The following is a 6,000-nucleotide window of genomic DNA, read 5'->3' as shown; positions in this document are numbered from 1 at the left end:
GCCAATTAACTCCCAATTAACTCCTAATTATGACAATTGGCCAATCAGAAGCTTGTAAAAAGTAACAGCATCAATTTCTGGAATCTTCCAGCCTGTTTAAAGACACACTAAATTAGGTGTATGTAAACTTTTGACCCACTGGAATTCTGATATAGTGAATTAAAGCTGAAATAAATATGTCTGTAATCGATTGTTTTAAAATTACTTCTGATGTGAACAAAGCAGATGCCTTAATTGACTTGCCAAACTAAATGTTTGACAACATGAAATGTGCAGAGTTATGAAAGACTGAGTTTGAATATCTTTAGCCTAGGTGCATGTAAGCTTTTGGCCTCAACTGTATGTATGTGTATACATGTCTCTCTCCAGATTTAATTATGGTACATACATTTATATGCATTATTATTATTATTATTATTATTATTATTAATAATAATAATAATAATAATAATAATAATAATAATAATAATATCAGTTACTCGTATAAAACACAGTACATAATGAAATCTCAACAAAAACAAGTTTTCAATGTACAAAAATGCCAAGATACACACCCATACAAAGCACTGTCTATAAGCCTATAATTAAAACTTGCAAAATCTAGGCCTTTAAAAGTTTTTTTGACATTAATACTTTTCATATGAAAAATGGGTGGGGCGGTGAATAAATAAATACATATAATAATGGAAAATATTTTGGCCTATTAAAACATTTTTTAATGTTACAAAACTATCCAGACATATGTTTTCCCAATTAATGTTATGCATCCGTGGGTTGCATAAAGTTTAGCACAATAGTACCATTTATTTTACAATATAAAAATCATATTTGTGAATAATAATAATTATTATTATTATTATTTTATTCCAAACAGCACCCAAAGCACTGGATACAGACAATTGTTCAAACATAGTGTCGCCATTTTCACAATTTCAGGTGTAACAGCTGAATAGCTAAATTTCTGTGATTGGCGTTTCACTTTCATGTGACACAAACTTTGAATGACAGCACTCAACATAGAATGAGACCATCTAACTGCTCGTGATATTAGCTCTCCAACAACACCAAACATGACTACTGCATATTAGATTGGCTAAGTAATTTAGACAAAGACCGTGAAACAAAGTCTGGTCCCAAAAACACTTAAGTGTGCCAGGAATCTGCTAAGATAACAAGAACTGCTGGAAAGAGACCTCGCCAATTTAAGGTGGAGCGGAATTTTCGAGTCGGGAGCTGCGAATCGGGAGCCAACTTCAGCGTCGTAATCACTGACGATCAAACGTCATTTTCAAATAAATGGTGTAAATTAACAGATTACACAAATACCACAACTTTGTTTTCCCGCATAATTTACGAACCGACATATTATTCACCTTCAGGAGCGACAACAAAAACAGACATGCTGTCTCAGAAACGTCAAAGCAATATTGATACATCTACGCCTTTGGATCATGCTTTTGATTGGATAATATATGTGACCAATAGAAACGTGCTTTTGACCCGTCGTCCATTTTGCTTTTGACACGCCCCGTATTCTGGTCTCCAGATACTCCCGACTCGAGAGAAAGATTGTGGATCAGAGTTTACATTTCAGCCGTGAAATAAAATAAAATAATAAAATAAAATAAAATAAAATAAAAAAGTCTTGTGGCGCATTTTGAAAAAAATGAAGTGGAACTGGTAAGAGCAGGTATCATCAAGTCAGCTCTCGTTAGTTTTTTATTATTTTATTTAAATACTTCACAAACACGTTTGATGAGTATACAAAGGGCAAATAGCCTACCCTTAAAAATTGTCAACGAAAAAAAGTGTGTGAGAGAGAAAAAAGAAACAGTTGATTGGGGAAGGCACAAGACGTACAGACAAAATAGCAAAAAATTAAACTTATAAACAAAAGCACATGCTTGTTATTTCTTAATATTTTGTAATAGGAAATAACAAAAATAACTTACCTCACACATTAGCGTGTTACATAGGGCCATCACTCAGGATGTTAATGGGTCAGTGACTATGGCAGGGAGACTGGTGGAGCGTTAAATTATTTATTTATTTAATTTGCTGTCTGTAGTAGGCTATTTGTCTTGAAATGTTTTGTTATAATCAAAAAGGCTTATTTGTGTGTTCAGCCTACAGGTTACACCATTATATTGGAGAACGTTAAATCCCAACATTATAATTTACGAGCTGTTGAATAGGCCTGATATATGTAGGCTATATGCTAAAATTTGGCAAAGGTCTACATGGATTAAATAGGCTATGTGTTTCTTCTGCATAACGTATTAAATATTGTGACTGACGCAGCTAAGAATAGTATAAATATATAAAACTCCGCCCATCGAACATTCAGTTGAGCCAGTAAGTAAGGAAATGCGCTCCAAAAGAGAAACTGAAACTTAACGGCCATTTTAAAAACGGAGGAGAAAGAATCCCCAGGAAAGAAGGAATTAAATTAAATGTAAAAAACGGAGTGAACAGTCTGTTGTGGAGTGGAACTGAGGTAAGAGAAGCTGAACGTAAAGGGCTGCGGGGAGGAATGGGAATCTGCAGGTATAACCAGCGTAATTCAGAAAAACTGACAACTGGCAATAAAATGGTGTGTTTAAGGCGTAGCCTGATAAGCTAAGAGCTCAAACGGAGTCCGAACAAACCATTTAGACCAGAAAGTAATATTGAAATAACCTTTCAGAAAGTTTACTTCAGTAGCCTATTTTTGATATTCCATGACCAATTCTACCTCGTGAGGAGGTAGCCTAGCGAGTCGGACGTCACAGGACTTGTCGCTTGTTGTTGACATTTTGACACTGCAGTGTGAACCCGGATTTTGTTTTTAATTAAACGATTAAGAGGGTGTTACTTATTCTTTTATGTTTTATAGGAAATCATTCCCATTACTAAATCAAATGAATTGTTTTGCAATATTGAGGCAAAATATACAGTGGAGTGATTATATTAGGCAGAGATTACTCTATATGTCATTTCATTTCAACTTTATTCAAGACTCATCTTAAAAAGAGGTCCATAGCAGGTAAAATAGACAATACAGATAATGGCACATATGATGCATGTTATCATCTTACTCAGGTGCGCCCGCAGGATTCTCGCTCATGGTACGCACACTCAAAAAAGTTGCCACGCACAACCTACAAGCGGCAGCAGGTCATTTTCGGCAAACGTAGAGGAACCATGTAGGCCTATTGACGTAAACAGAAGTGAATGAGAGCGCCTGGAGCACGAGAGAAAAGGACAAAAATGGGATAGTCTGACAAAGACTGCACTACGAAACAAGCCGCGTTTGAAATGAAATCGGTTGATTGGAATATAGCTTATTATATAACTTAGCCTACTTTATGGTAGGAAAGGACTGATCCAGCAAAAACATGATTTGACTCTCATTTTGCCGTAGTTTTGAGTTAATAAACTTAGCCGTGAGTTTTTTATAAACACGTTTTCTTTTTATTTTAGATCACTTAGATGCCAGCTATCTAACTTGCTAGCACTGAACCCAATGACGGAGGGCTAGCATCCAAGGATTTTAAACGCATTTTGAAAGAAACTTTCCGCTAATTCCGCTTAATCAAATAATCAAAACCGCCAGCCAGCCTTGTGCCACTGATAGGGTACGCAGTGTGCGTATTTGGCGTACAGGTGGGGGCGCCACTGAGGGGTGACGATATCGCGACAGTTTACAGTCTACTAATCGCAGGCTTACTCGGGGTGTCTGTCTATGGGCAGGCTAGCCGTGCGCCTAGGCTAACCGGCGAAGGTCTTCTAGTTTTCCCACAAGGAAAAAAAATAAGGTTAGCTGGCCTTACAATTCATAAATGTATGTGTTTGTGACAAGTGGTGCTTTGTTTCAAACTGTTTGTTTATATGGTAAACGGACATGGAACAACGCAGGCACATTATTATAAGAAAATAGCGAAAAAGCGTCCGTCCACCTTCCTCCTAACACTGGGTAGCCTACTGGCTTCTGATTGGTGCGCGAGAACCAGGGGTTCTAACCAGAAGCGTGCATAAACTAAACTTGACGGCACGGGTTTTGCTCGGTGACGGACTATGGGTAGTGACTGCTTCATACTTCCTAAGAGTCATGATTTAAGTGGTGATATCTGGAATTCACGTTTTAGATGAATTGTAGATATTTTTAATTGGTGTTACATATTACAAAATACAATTAGAGATATCTTAAATTAGCGTTTTCACTGGTCATAAATTAATGATAAATATCTGTAATGTGAAACCGCACAGGTTATTAGATGTTAAAATGGCTTGCCATATTTTGGCTAGTAATATCTTAGATTCAATTATCCAAAAGGATCATTTAGATATTGTCAGGATTCTGCCCTTTTCTGTTTCTGTTTTTTCCTTTTCTGGGCCGCCAGATGGCGGTACTTCAGTTTGTATTTCAGTTTGCTCACTCTTTAGTTACCCCTGTGTTACTTGTATTATTGTTTTCAATTATTCTGTCATTGTTTTTCTTTGTGTCTCATTATCCCTCCCTGCTCTGGTTTGATTGTGCTTTGAGTTCACCTGTGTGTTGTTATCTTTGTGGCTATTTAAGTTCTCTGTTTTCCTGACTTGGGTGCTGGTTCCTTGTGTTTCTGCCTGAGAGTATCTGCCTGTCTGTTTCTGTCCGTGTTTCTGTCTGTGAGTTCTGCCCTGTCCGAGTTCTGTTTCCTTGTGTGTGTGTGTTTTTTTTTTTTTTTTTTTTGTGAAAATTCTGCTGTTTTTGTTTTTGAAAGTGGCCTTGTTTTTGCGCCCTCTTTTCTGTTATCTGTATGAGAGTAAAGTCTTTGATTGGATTTGCCTTTTTGGAGTTCCTGGTGTTTTTCCCGTTTGGGTCCTGGTCCCCCGTTACCTGACATCTTAAATTGGGAGGAATGAAATATCTTTAACTGAAATTATGACTAAGTCAGAACTAATGTGGAGATATCTCTAATTTGAGTTATGACTAGTCATAATTGAAATGGCAATACAGTATCTGGAATTCACGTTTTGGATAGTCAAAACTGAATTGTAGATATCTTTTAATAGGAGGTCCCATATAACTGAATGGCGAAAGTAACTTCAATCTTACTAGCAAAATGTAATTTGAGATATTAAAAGTTTTTTGATGAGTGAAAATGCAGTTAGATCTTAAATTAGCTCTTTGACTAGTCATAAATCAGTTACAGGTACCTGTAATGTGAATCTGGTCAGGCTATTAAATGTTTGTGACACAACACCTTAATTAGCATTAAACAGGCACAGAAAACAAACTAAGATTGGGGGAACTGGTGCCCTCTAGTGTGACGGTTGGATTCAGGTAGGGTTATTTCCCAAATATATATAAAAATAATTAGCACCCCTAAAGATTCTTAGAAATAAAATAAAATCAAAATAAATCTACACCAATATTAAGAGAAACTCTTGTGGCCTTCCATGGCTTCCTGTTTCACTGGAGGATTAAACTGAGAACCTGCTTCTGAAACCCATTTTTCATATTCACCACAGAGAAAGACAAAGAACTGACGAATGAAATGAAAATGGTTGCTGACCTTTGAAAATCAGGCCAATGGATCAAAAAATAAACTGAAGATGCTAGTTACTACTGTGAGGACAATAATGAAGAAGTTTAAAACTGCTGGAGGGCAGCATGGTGGTGTGTGTGGAGTTTGCATATTCTCATCCCATGTCTGCATGGGTTTCCTCCCACAGTCCAAAGACATTCAGGTTAAGCTAATTGGAGACACTAAAGTGCTTGAATGTATGAGTGTGTAAGTGCATGGTGTGTGTGCCCTGTGATGGACTGGTGACCTGTTCAGAGTTTTTTCCTGCCTCTTGGCAAATGCATGCTGGGAGAGGCTCCAGCCCCCCTCACAACCATGTCCAGGAATATGATGTAGGATGGATTTAAGGATGCATATACTGAAAATAAAAATACGGTGGTGGATCTTTAATGTAATGGGGCTTCTTTGCTCACACTTGTCCTGGGGCCCTTGTTAAGGAAAGCAGCATCGT

General features: G+C 37.1%; 1 protein-coding gene across 1 annotated transcript in view; it reads left to right on the top strand.

The window, feature by feature from the left end:
• Positions 1 to 2,341: 2,341 nt before the first annotated feature.
• The window catches only part of LOC118218898 (NACHT, LRR and PYD domains-containing protein 12-like), a gene marked incomplete at its 3' end in the record, with an annotated part of 28,746 nt that continues 25,087 nt past the window's right edge, over positions 2,342 to 6,000 (top strand). Inside the window, exon 1 of the mRNA XM_035401639.1 lies at positions 2,342 to 2,497. The remainder of the gene's footprint in view (positions 2,498 to 6,000) is intronic.

The sequence above is a fragment of the Anguilla anguilla genome, chromosome 19 (assembly GCF_013347855.1).
Source record: "Anguilla anguilla isolate fAngAng1 chromosome 19, fAngAng1.pri, whole genome shotgun sequence".
Classification (NCBI taxonomy): Eukaryota; Metazoa; Chordata; class Actinopteri; order Anguilliformes; family Anguillidae; genus Anguilla; species Anguilla anguilla.
The sequence above is the reverse complement of the archived record's forward strand: the minus strand, read 5'-3'. Positions and strand labels throughout refer to the sequence as shown.